Raw genomic sequence first — 13,857 nt, 5'->3', positions numbered from 1 at the left:
TCCCTTGCAAATATGACACTCCTTTATATTCATGTATTTCTTGTAACACTTCTGTCCCCCTCTCTGTAGTTTACTTTATCTAATTTGGGTTCTTATTTCCATTTGCCAGTGATTTTAGTTGATGATTCTGGATAAAGGGTTAACTTCCTTATTTGTTATTTCTCTGCTTTTCTAGAAGACTACTTGGATTTCAAGAAACACTAGATGGGCTGGAATGTTTTGAAAAAAGCATAATCTGCTGATCATGAATGATTTGTTAATGTCATGTACATAACATAGATGAGAAGCATAGATAAATATAATGAGAGGGTGGAAGGTGGTTGAGAACCTTAGAGCTACTCCTGGGAACCAAAACTTGTCTGAAATAGTTTTTAGAGTAGTTAGTTTAAACAGATGTATTATTTTTTCTTTGCATCTCTTGGAGGATTGGGGATTAAAACTGGATGAGACCGCTGTGGTGAAAGGAATGGTCAGGGTAAGGTAGAAGACAGAGGGCCCAGTGTGCAAAAAGGACGGGTATGATGTGATGAGGGAAGTAATTCAGAAGAACCTGAGAGTAACGCTACCTGATTCCTAGAGTTAAGAGTTCTTATTTGATCTGAAAAACATGTTGGGGCTACTGCATTGATTTGAGAAAGTGAGTTGGATAATAGTAATGACTATCAAGCAAGTCGATTCCAGTTGCTTTGATGTTAGAGTTTTCTTTTTTAAGCTGATGGTATAAATCCATGGGTCCTAAGATATGAGCTAGAAAATGACACGCACAGAAGAAACTGACTTGCTAAAATGGATGAAAATGCTCTTGCAGTGATCATTTTCTATCATCTTAGCATGCAATTGTATATTCCTGACCTCAAGGGCTGTGACATTCACTGAAATTTTTTATCATCTCTTGGTCGCCTTCTAAATGAGGAGAGTTATAGCGCTGGTGTATATAATCATCTTTGCTAAATTCTTTTTTTAAAAAAAGAAGACAAAGAAATGCTTTTTGAAATGGGTCTTTAATAAATCCAGGACAAAGGGTGTGGTGATGAGATCGCTTCTTGAAAAGTGTCAGGCCAGAAACTGTGCTTTGAGAAGACTTCACAAATTTCCTTTGACCCAAGTCTTTTTGTTACTATAATTGTTCACCATGACCTTCAGAAAGCCACTTAACTTCCAATATTTGAATTATTTTCACGTACAGTTGTGGTCTTCGTATTTGCCATGTCAATTTTCAGAGACTTAAAGAAAGCGAGTGACGTAATTCTGGTTAGCTTCTTGAGTCTCTGTGAGACTCTTGCAAGAAGAGTGACAGAGGCATTTACAGTTTACAAATGCCTTTTTCCCTTTCTTAAGTTTTATGTTAATATTCTTTTTCTTGGCTGTGAAGCAAACTTAGAATCATCTATAGTCCTGGGAAGCTTTGTGACTTTTTTGAACCTGCCAGAGGCTGTAGTGTCTATGCTTTCTTAATATACTGTGTGGGATGGTTTTGTCTGGAATTTTTTTGCTTTTCTTTATTTGTTTTGCCTTCAGAAGTGCCTTTACAGCCAAGGTAAAAGATACATGTCCAGCTTTGTTCCAGAGTTCAATATTGTGCATCTTAGAATCCTAAAACTCGCACTAAATTCCGGCCATATATGACTAAAGAATCAGAGGAGATACCTGAAAATGTGAGAAATGTCTATGGTCGTATGCTAGGGCTGCCACAGTTCATCGCACAGGTTATTAACTGCACAAGGGAATCAAACAAGAGGATTGAGTGGAGACTGAAATCTGGCCTGTGATTTATTCACCAAGCCAAGTGCCGCAGAGTGGGATGATGTCCACCTAAAGAAAGAGGCAGCTGTCTCTAATACACATAATTCTCACATAGGCAGCCCTGTTGCGTAGAATTCTGTTGTAATTTCTCCCACAATTGTCAAAGGCACGGGTATCTTTTGAAAGGCATCTCTCCAGAGATGGTTTTGGTCATTTTAACCTTCATCTATTGCTTCAACCTTGACATTCACAGAACCTTCATTAGCAAAGTTACTGCACTCAAATAGAGTTTTCCAATATCTTTTTCATCACCATCTTTATCACCAACTCTCTAGACACAGTTTGACACAAAATCTTAGAATTTTGAGTGAGTGTGTAAAGCACAAATCTGTTTCTCTCTTCATATTCTTTCTACATTCTGCCTTATTTTGTGACCAAAAATGATTGAAGCTTCATTAGTTCAAATGTATAATTATTTCATGTGGAACCAGTAAGAGAAGATTCTTATTCGGGGTGATGAGTCCTTATAAACATTGATATATGCAGGATACATGAACACAGGCATAAGGCAGTGGTGAAAAGGACTTTATGTGATGTTTCCATGATTATCATCAAGCTGGCTTGTGAAGGTGCTCCCAACAGACCACCTTTTCTACCGAGGAACAGAGCTTTAAATGTGAAAGGGGGAAATGTGATTGAGGTGCATAGGGGGAACTCTGTCATTGAAATCAGTACATGCCTATCAGTTTGGACTGTGGCATCAGCATTCTGAGCACAGACTGCAGCAGTAATTCCCTGTCCTCCATCAGGGACAGGGGGCTCTAAGCTGTGACCATGCCAAATGGGCCCTGTTCCAGCTGTGAAAACTGGTTCAGGATCAATAAGATAACCCAAATGAACAAGAGATAAAGGAGCCTTATTACATCTTTTTAAATTTTCGTAAAGATGGCTTAGCCCATCCTTTTTATCTATCCAGAGAGATCTTTATATTCATACCAGTGTCTACAATAAAAACCAGACCCAAAGATTCAAAAAGAAATCCTGAAAATTAATCCCACCCTAGTTCTATGCGTAACTTCCTAAGGCCACCGTGTCTACGAAGGTAGTTATACACACCAGGCGATCACTTTGCAGAATCCATCTGGATACATCTTCTGTGACACAAAGAGATCCAGACTTTTTTTTTTCTTAGAATCTCAATTCAAGCTCTTTACACATGTTGACATCTTGCTAGCCTTAGGCATTTCAAAGCAATTAAATTTCTATCACACATCCCAGTAATAGTTTCAACAGGCTTCATTTTATGCTGTTCTACCAGAAGACACGGTACTCCCTGAAGTTTCCAGAGTCATCTTTGAAAGAGCCCAAAAGGAGGGTATTGTGATCACTGCTGGATGTTAACAAATGGGAAGCTGCTCTTTGCCACTCAATGCCGTTCCTCCATCTGTGCATGACTGGTTAGCTGTAATAAAACAATGGCCTCAGCATGAATATAAAATGAAGTATCCTTACCATATTACCAATATCTTCTCACTCAGGGAAAAGCCCTGATAGAAATGACTGAAGAAGGTCATTTCTCAGCAAGAATAGGGGAAAGGGTTATGGGCCAGACGTTAACTTTCCTTCCAAACTCCACATATCTCTTTCTCTGCACGTGATATTTTAATGAGTTTTGAAGAAGAGAGCAGTTTTTAATGCAGCTGATTTGCAAAAGGAAGAGAGGATAAAAATGTTCCAGTGTTCATTTGTGATATGTAGATAAATTCCCAAAATGTTCCCCCTGCACCTTTGCTACCTTGTTATTCCAAGGGTTTATGATTGATTTGAGTACCGTAGTTGAAAGAAGTACTGTGTGTCTTACAGACAGTGGTAATCACTGAGTGCATATATAATACAGCAAGATTTTGAACACTTGGGCTCAAGTCCCAGTGACTTTAGAGTTGTTGGGGTTTTTTTTAATATTCATGAGATAGTTTTTTCAGCTGTAAAATGTGAATAATACTATCTTGCTAGCATTGTTCTACAGATTTCATTAGCTAATATGTAAAAAAATGCATATGTAAAATATTTTTACCTCCCATACAAAATTTCTTCTAGGCATCTTATTTTGGGAAGCATGCTTGATAAATGCACTTCAATTGTGGATGCGGTAAGATTAGGAAATACATATCTCAGTGCATTTACTTTTTTCAGCATTGTAATTGAGCATGATTTTGTATCTCAATCAAACACTGATTCTATCCTAACAATGCATAGAATTTAACTCTTTAAGTTACGTGTATCCAAAGAAGGAAATACCTAGACCAACAACCTGTGCTTGAAAAATGAGGGATGTGCATTTATAGATTAATTGGGAGAACTTTATCTTCTTGAAATATTTTTTTTTTTTTGTATTTTTTTTTTTTTGCGGTACGCGGGCATCTCACCGTTGCGGCCTCTCCCGTTGCGGAGCACAGGCTCCGGACGCGCAGGCTCAGCGGCCATGGCTCACGGGCCCAGCCGCTCCGCGGCATGTGGGATCTTCCCGGGCCGGGGCACGAACCCGTGTCCCCTGCATCGGCAGGCGGACTCTCAACCACTGCGCCACCAGGGAAGCCCTGAAATATTTTTTTAAGAGAAGCAAACATGTCTTTGGTAGCCCTCATGAAAAGATATTGGCATGATCTTCTGTATAAGCAACTTACTTCTTGCACTTCTGGCATGAGGGACAGGTATTTGTGAATCATGCCTACAGAAACTCAGGCCCTATGTTGGAGATACTAGGCTAATTAACCAGGCTTTATCAACTGGGCTTGTGGTTCTCAAAGTGGTGTCCCTGGACCAACAATATTGGCATCACCTGGGAACTTGTTAGAAATGCCAATTCTGGGCCTTACCTCAAAACTGCTAATCAGTGGGGCTACACAGTGTGTGCCCTAACAGGTCCTTTGGGTGATGCACACGCAGGTTTGGGAGCCGCCGACCCAGGGTATCCACTGTATACAATGAATTAACTTCTCTTCCAGTGAAATTTGGATGTTGCTAATTGAAATGCCATCCTTAGAAGAAATGAAAAACTTGTCTCTCAAATGATTTTTTTTTTCTGTAGTTTGGATAAGGAATCCCATGTGTGAAAGGTGCTCTTAAAAAATCTCATCTCTTGTCAGTCTCTTAGCCATTTGCTCCCAGCTTCATGCATTTGCCTTTCTGTCAATTGGACCATACCTTGTGTTTTCGAACTTTGTAACCCCCCTTTTGGAGGGGGGGAAAAAACTTTTCCATTATCCTCCTGCCTTAGTTCTGTCCTTCCTTACACAACTAAACATTCCCAACAAGTAGTCTTATTTAGCTGCTTCCGTTTCCCTACTGTTTAATCCCTCTGTAATTTTCTTCAATCTAGTTTCCACTTCCACCTTTGAAGTGCAATTACTCTTTGAGATTTTCAACCATTTTCTGCTTGCCAAACCAGAAGCCTCCTTGTTTTTCTCTAGGATTTCATGCTTTTGATCTACCCAGTCCAGATCTGTCTTTCCTTGCCTTTTGTGATGCAAAGATATAGACCCATTATTATTATTATTATTTTTTTTTTTTTTTGGTAGTACACGGGCCTTTCACTGTTGTGGCCTCTCCCTTAGCGGAGCCTGTGCTCCGGACGCGCAGGCCCAGCGGCCACGGCTCACGGGCCCAGCCGCTCCGCGGCATGTGTGATCCTCCCGGACGGGGGCACGAACCCGTGTCCCCTACATCGGCAGGCGGACTCCCAACCACTGCGCCACCAAGGAAGCCCGCCCCGTTCTTCACTGACACTCTCCTGAGTCCTTTCTCTCCCTTCCTTTCACCTGGGCCATTCCTTAAGGTCTGTTGTTTAGAGCGCTCTGGCTCTCTCCCCTTCTCCCCTCCTCTCTCCCCATCTCCTCCCTCCCTTCCTCCTTCCCTCCCTCTTACATTCTCTTAATTCCACCTTCACATCCCCACCTTCCTTTAAATGACAAGTACCACCTCCTGACTAAGGATTTTCAGTTCTACCATCTTCAGCATTGACTTCATCCGTTACCCACCTAGAATCTCTGCCCAAGGCTCACCTGTGTCATTTAAAACTCAAAACTGACAAACGGAACTGTCAATTGTCTTTTACAAAACAACTTCTCCCCCAAAGTTACCTCTGTCATCAGGGCATATCCTTCCCTAGATCACCCCGTTTACTCTGACTCAGTATGTATCCTACGTACTGCGAGAGGTGAAATTTCATTGCTCCTTTTCTTATCTGATCTCTTATTTCATTTCACCCCTTCCATAACCTTCTCTATGGTCTTCCATGCCTGCACCATTGAAGGAACTAGGTCCCCGCCTCAGTCCGTCTGCCATTTCGTATCCCATACACCAATGCCAGATCAGTCTTTCTAAAATATTAACTAAATGATGTCATTTCCTTGAATGTTGGCTCCTCCATTACCTCCAGATTAAATCCATCCATGGGATTCCAGGCCCACACAGGTTTCTTGAGGAAGCCACCATTCCATGTATCTCATTCCTTTCCCCATGAATTATACCTCCATGAATCCAAATCTTAGTCTAGGATATAAGAACCATCTCAAGTATTTCTTCTTCTAAGAGAATATGCAGCCTTCATTAGTGGCCTATTTTTCTGAGATTTTACAGAAATTTCCTTATTATTGTCGCTTATTTGAGTTTTATGTAAATGAAAAGGAGTGTTCATGAGAAGCCTTATATAATGCTTGAAACTTAGAAAGATAAGTGTTAGCTTTCTTCCCAATCAGAAGATGACATTCCCAGCTGCAAGGAATAATTTCTTCTATGTGTCACTCTGTAGTTTGCCAACCATCATATCAGCAGTGGGTAATGGCTTCATATCAGGTGAGCCATGGATGTTTGGTGTAGTTAGATGAAATAACCATATCTTTGCAACCTCTGTTAACTACAGAGTATGAAAATACACTCACTTGAAATAAATATCAAGCAGATTTTCTATGCCATTCTTTGATGAGAATTTAAGGAAAAAAGCAAAAGTAAACGAAAATTAAATGAAGAGTTATCTAAAGTAATATGAATAATTCACAAATAAGAATTTTTGACTGCTGGCTCATTAAGATCCCAGTCTGGTAATTGTTTATCCAAGTTATGTACCAAGAAGATCTAGGCTGGGGAGCTATATGGTCAGTCTAATCTTCAATTAGCTTTTACCCAAAGGCTGTTGTAGTACATTTTTTATTTTGTTCTCATCTCTGTCCAAACAATCTTAGTTTCCTAAAAGCAAGCACAGTATCTATGCTTGTATGCCCAGGAATACATGGCTAAGTTTCCCCAAGGTGGTAAAATAGTTCTCCTACCTCCATTGGAGAAATACTAGTCAATTACCTTAAGCAAATTACTTGCCTATTATGACCAACAGGTTGGAAGCAAACAAAAGAAAGGCCAGAGAAAAGGAGAAAAGAATGTGACATGTTTATCTTTTCTTAAATGCCCTTAAGGGAAGGCAGGCATATCTCCTTAACTCTGTAAATTTTAAAAGATTAGAATAAATATGTACTTTATATATGCATATATAATAAATTGTGTACATATAAATCATGTATAATGAAGTATAATGAAGTACATGGAGGAGAAGACCTCAGCAGTGGTTTCCTAAACTCTTTTTACTTCGTTTCTGTAATGATGAGCCTGTCTGACTACCTGTAGCTGCTAACCAAACACATCCTGAGGGGCGCTTTCAAGTGCAGACCCCGCAGACAGCCAAGTATCAGTGTCTGGAAACTTTCCACATGCAAGTCCTCGGTAGTGCTGGTGATGGCTGGCATCTTTGGATCCGGCTGGAGTTGTTAGTAGAGCCTGTGAGTTTAGGAAAAGCAGAGGAAAACTGGAAACAAACCATGCAAAGTAAGGCAATAAGGCAGGTGCTGGCGGCAGGGTTTTCCTGCCCCCAGGGAGTCTGCATTTTGTAGGAAGAGGCAGAAGAAGGCACTGCAACTAGAGTTCTGATTCTCTAAGAAGCTTATGTGCCTTTCACACTGAAATTTAAAGGGTATGTAATGAAGAGATAGATGTCTGAGTAAGGAAAGAGAAGAAAAGGCTAATTCTGCAAGCATCCTGGCTTTGATCTATCGAGATGTTTAAGTGTAGAAGTGCTGACATAGGAGACGGAAGAGTATTACTTTCCGTTTCTTCATGTTTATAAATCTTACATTTTTTATGTTTTCGTATTTAGCTGTTTATTTCCACTTTAAAAGAAGCAGTACTGAAGCACTTACATTATGCATGTGCAATGGGGTGCGTTGCACACCCTCTGCTTATTCTGCACGTTTGGTCTGGCTTGATTAGTAGGTGCAGGAGGCACACGGTCCCTGGTGGGAGCAGTTATTTCAGAACAGGTGGTTCAGCACATTGAGGATCAAAGAACCCAAAGGTGCGAGGACTCTGACAGCTGCAGGAGCTCTCTGATCTCAGTCGGAGTTTCAACCCCACCCTGCAGATCAGGCAGCCCCCCCTCAAGACAGGAATTTGCATTTGGCATAACGACCTCTCAGTCTGGTGGTTTACCCTTAGGTATCAATAGAATAGCAACAGCCTGACTGATGGCAGAAGACTCCCCACTGTCACGGTTGGCATCCAGTTCTCCCGCAGTCCACTCTCTTCCCCTTATTTCCTACCAAGTAGACTGCTAATGCCCATCCCCTGCTGACCACTCACCCCACACGCCAGGGCTGCTGGTTTCCTCACTGCGCCAAAGAACCACACACAGACCTGATGATTATTTAACTGGGAGGTTCCATCCTGGCACCTGGTTGTCCTCCCTGCATCTCCACCTCACTGAATCTGATGTAGACACCAAAGCCCAGTCCAAATATCACCTTCCCTTCTTGGGTCATCTTACCTGACTCCAAATTTCAGCTAACCTTTATTGAGTACTTTGTGTAGAGCAGGCTCTAGTAGTTGCTTTACATCCGTTGTCTTTTTTACTGATTTCTTACTCTTTTGAAGTCTTTTTACACTTACACAGTGACTACACAGTTATCGCTTTTAATTGTTTCTTAGTGAAATCATAGAGTTATTCTTGTCTCATCTCCTGCTGGCCTGAGAACACACAGCAGTTTCTGTTTCCTTTGGAGCCTCATTGTGTTGAATACATAGTAGGTGCTCCAAACCCCATGAGTGATATCATAATTAATGGTATAAATTCTTAGCTGATATTGGTGAAGTGTATTGAAATTGACCCTTTCTAAGAATTGAATAATTAAACCTAATTTATCAACCATGTTTTATATTTTTATGATCACATGCATCTCAACAAATACCAGTTCAGGATGCCCATACGTCTCCTAGTTACTGGATTATTGACATTAAAAGATGTGAGAGCTCTGTGCCACCCCATAAGAGCATCACCTTCCTCCCTTGGTTCCACGTTGGGTAGCCACTCTCCTGGTTTGTCCCTGAATGAAGGCTTTCCCGGGGACACAGGATTGCAGTGCTAAAACCAGGACCCCTCTGGGTAAACCTAGGCATTTAGTTGTGTTAGTCATAAGAAACGATTTCCCCAATGTAAGAAATTGTCTGTACTTTTATATTAAATGCTCAGGAATGGATAGCTGTCACTTAGTTGTATTTTTTTCAGTCACAGGCAACATGTTTAATCTCTCATAGGCAACTTGGATGGTTTTTGTTGTTGTTTGCCCTACTTTACACTGGATGCTACATAGCATTGTCTGTACATCTGACAGCTGGGAGCAGAAAGCCTTACTTCAGGAACCTCAGAAACTTAAAATAAAAAATCACACAAGTTTTTCCAATCCATTACTTTAGTATATAGCGAGTGCTTTACTAATAGCCATTTTAGAGTTATGAAATACGTATTCAGTATGGTATTTTTCTAAAAACGATTTAAAATAGCTGTCATCAGCAAAGATGTCCGCTAAGAGAGATAGAAGTACACCAAGTTTCCCTGGTTATAGCTTCCTGTGCCCGAAACTTATAATTTTTCTTTTCCTACTGAGCTTTCTAACTTTTCTTTAGAACTGACTTTTTTAGGTCTCATAGCTAGCACTGTGGTCTAAATTAAGTGTATGTGCTTTTGAACTTTGCAATTGTTTACTTGTGTATTTAATGATTAGCTCCTCTTGGCACTTCTGGTCTCATCAGAAGATGGAAATCTACCTGCCGGAGAACATTATCTGTTTTCCTGCCTTCTCTCGGCCATCTGACTCGTCCAAGCAGGGAAGCTTTTGGATTACTTGGCATAAAAACTAGTTAAACTTCTGGCGCCAGGCAGTTCCACTTTTCGGAACTTATCTGCAGAAACAGTCATGCAGCCTAATGGAACAAATATAATGCTAAGCAAGTTTTTCAGATTCCCTTTATTAAGCTTGTTCAGCATCATTCTACCAAGAGATAAATGTACTTTCTGAAATACATTTCTTAACTGTGCTTCGAGATCTTGAGTTAATCTATATACATGCTTTGTTCCCTCCATGTCTTTCTAAATATTGAATTCAAAGACTTTTGTATTGGGCACAGTGCTTGCACAGAGAGGTCCCACTTGATCATCACGAAGTTACTTTCAGGCTCAGGATTTGCTCTGATCTTGGCATGAGAAACGTGCACAGATAAAGCTATTTTAGTTATGGAATGGCCATATCACAACCAGTTGTTGGCATGGTGTATTTGCTATACAGGTAATCATAAATTTTAAAAAGAGGAATATTGGCTCTATACTTGAATACATTTTGAGTATTAATGATGACTTTTTAGTAGTCAGTCACAAAAAGAACAGAGCTCCTAATTCCCCCTTACAATTCTCCTAAAAAACACTTTATGCCACTTGGTGAATTAAAGAAAATTTCTCTAATCAGTTACTTTCATTCACTTCACAAATACCTATGGAACCTCATCTCTAAGCCAGCTGTTCTGCAGCCACTGTAAGAAGTCATACCCCATGGGGCATGGTAACAGTGGTAACAGTGTGATGGGCAAGGCTTGACTCAAATGGTTGACTCAAACAAAACAGTGTTTCTGAATTTACAGCCAATTTTAGAATGTGAAACTTTATATTATATAAAAAATTATTACATGTCAGTTATATCTCAGAAAAATGACTAGTACTCCCATACCATTTAATGGCTTATTTCCCTGTTGACACCATGTTTTGAAGGAGTTTATCTGCCCAACACCTTCATTGTATAATTATCTTCTCATTAGTATTTGCCAAAAACCAAACAAATAACTGCCAGTCAGAATACACAGAGTTAATATATTGTCAGCACCGCCCCCACCCACCCAAAAAAAGAAGAAATAAATTTATTTCATTTTTTTCTTAGACTGTGTATCATGATTGTGGGCAGATACACAATTTCAAGTATCTTAAAATAATTTAAAATACTGAAAATCTCCGTTACTGATTCAATGGACTTCAATGATCTCTTCTGATTCCCTCATTTATTAATATTTTATTAATATACACTTTTTTTTCTGTTGACCTGCCAGTCTGTAGTTTTACTGCAGCTACTCAGCCTCTGTTCTGAGCACCTCCTTTGAGTGTTGCGTGAACAGACCTTGTCTCTGGAGGGTAGGAACTGAATCGGAAACCGAAACAAATTTACGGCCTTCGTAAAGACTCAAGGTGCTTTTCTACTTAACTCGAGTGGTTGTTTAACAGTCATGAAGTGTTTGTTGTATTTGATGACTCTGTGTGTTAATTTATGTCCTAAAGGTTGACAGTTATTGGGGGCGGGGGGTGGGGAGGTAGGGAACAGCAGCGTGCACAGCTGAGCTGGGGCCCAGGCACCCACTCTGTAGACTATTCAAAGCCCTTACCCTCCCCAGGCCCCCACTTACCCTCTTCGCTACTCCCCTCATATCAATCAAATCTCTTATCTCATTTCCCTAGACTGAGACTAAATGATAAATTGTACGGGTTTAAAACCGCTTGACGCTAGTCTGGGGATATTTGTGTACCATGCAGAGTCAGCCTAGTATTGTGTCTTCGGCAATAATTTCAATTCCTCCAGGGAAAGAAAATACCTTAGAGTATTCATGATGAAATGATATAGACTATGGTTAAGTGATAAGTGACAACATAGGATTTATATGAACTTTAACAAAAGATCGCCACAATTTCGTTTCCTTAAGCCCAAATTTGACATTTCTCCTCTGTGACGTGGGTTACTCTGTATCTTTTTTAATTAAGGCGGCAAGCTTACCTCACATAATGCTATATAAATAAAACTAAATAGAATTTTTAGTAGCATTTACCGATTTGTGATGAGTTCTATTTTATTCTTTTCTGGATGTATTTACAAGTTTTTACAATGAACATACATTACTTTTTAATCAAGAAAAAAATCACTTATAATAAAAGTTACAAAAGTACATGTATAAAAATCCTAAATATATCCTTGCCATAGCAAAGTACTTTTATTCTGTTTTATTCAGTATGTCCTGTCTGGCTGAGCATCTGATATAATAATGAGCCCTTCCATTTGTATAGTTCTTTACACAGATTTTCTCATGTAGGATATATAATAATAGTTTAGTAATGGTGATGGGATAGATAATAATATCCCCAAACAAGGAAATTGTGGGTTAGATATTTTATCTTGTTTGCCAAAAGTTATATGATCAGCCAATAGCAGAAATGGAGCAGTATTTCCGAATCCGAGCACAATTTTCCTTTTTATATGCTGTAATTTCCTCCCATGTGTGTAAAGTTCTGCTCACTTCCATGAAACAGATAAAGACATATAAGTCCTAGTTCCTACCGTCAAGCAGTTTCTAATAGATTTGGGGTAAAAAGACATGCTGACAGAGAGTTAATTAGCAATTCAATAGATGACACAGGTAAAAAGTGCAGTGCCTAATCCAGTGCCTGGCACATATAGAAGGCACTCAAGAAATGTTGGATAGGTGGATGGATGCATGGATAAATAGATGGATGAATGGATGGCTGGCTAGATGGGCAGAAGGGCAGATGGATTGACAAGTTAATTAAAGTTATAGGTCTAGAAAGGAGAAAATTCACTCATCACAGATGGTTGAAATTCAGTAAATGTCTATTGACTTTTATTGGTCAGAGACTATTTCAAGAAGGAGAAGATAGACTAGCTAGGCCTTCAGGAACTTAGAAGAGTAGAGTTTGACTCTGCAGAGAGGATGAGTGAGGGAACTGCAGGCCGAGGGCTCAGCATGGGCAAAGGCAGTGAGGCAGAAAGAGCAAGGTATGACTGGGACTGCAGAGGAGTGACTGACCTTGCTAACGCAAAAGGTTTGGTGAGGAGGTTGTTTTGAAAGTAGAACGGAACTGTATCATAGAATATCTTGAATTTCAAGCTGAAGTATTTAAATAATCCATAAGCATGGGCATCTCTAGGCATTTTTGCATAAAGTAATTCATGTCATAAGGAAATGTTTTAGGCAATAAATCTGGTCGAAGTAGGACTCTGTTATATATAAAGATATGAGAGAGTTTAATGCAAGGTGGAGATTTTAAGCATTCAACTGGAATTTTAAAGTATCTTTAGAAAGAGCTGCAAGTGTAGATCTCACTGTATCATCATTAAAATACTCCTATATGTAATTGAAACTTCTGAGACAGTTATGTCAAATTTAGCTTTAGATCAATAGGTATTTCTCATTGAGAGCTAAAAGTTTATAACATTCGAGGTTAAGAAGCTGGCATAAAAGTCTAGAGGCCTCCAAATATTTCATGCATGAAGTTTAATAAATTTTTCATATGCCAGAGGAAAGATAATAATTTATGTCTTCCAGGATTTTCAACCAAAATACTAGATAGGTCAGAAAATTTGTATTTTTGAAGTTGTATACACTTCTCTTTAAACCTACTAATTATTTTGTCTTACAAAATTGGTGATGTTATCCCTTGAATACAAGTGGTTAACAGTGAGGCCTGGGAGTAAATCTATGTGGGTTAGAATTTGGCTCAACCACTGAATTGCTGGTCAGTCTTAGCCTAGTTTCTCTCTTTCCTCAGTTTTCTCATCCATGAATGATAATAATAATAGCACTAACATCTTAAGACTGTTGGGAGGATTAAATGTAAAAATATGGACTAGTGCCTGCCATGTAGTAACCATTCATAAATGGTAATCATGTTACTAGTTACAGAACATA

General features: G+C 39.5%; 1 protein-coding gene across 1 annotated transcript in view; it reads left to right on the top strand.

Annotated features, from left to right (window-relative positions):
• PCSK5 (proprotein convertase subtilisin/kexin type 5) overlaps nt 1-13,857 on the top strand; it is a 448,447-nt gene that overhangs the window by 251,926 nt on the left and 182,664 nt on the right.

The sequence above is a fragment of the Phocoena sinus genome, chromosome 6 (genome assembly GCF_008692025.1).
Source record: "Phocoena sinus isolate mPhoSin1 chromosome 6, mPhoSin1.pri, whole genome shotgun sequence".
NCBI lineage: Eukaryota > Metazoa > Chordata > Mammalia > Artiodactyla > Phocoenidae > Phocoena > Phocoena sinus.
Note: the sequence above shows the minus strand (reverse complement) of the source record. Positions and strands in the feature narration are given on the sequence as shown.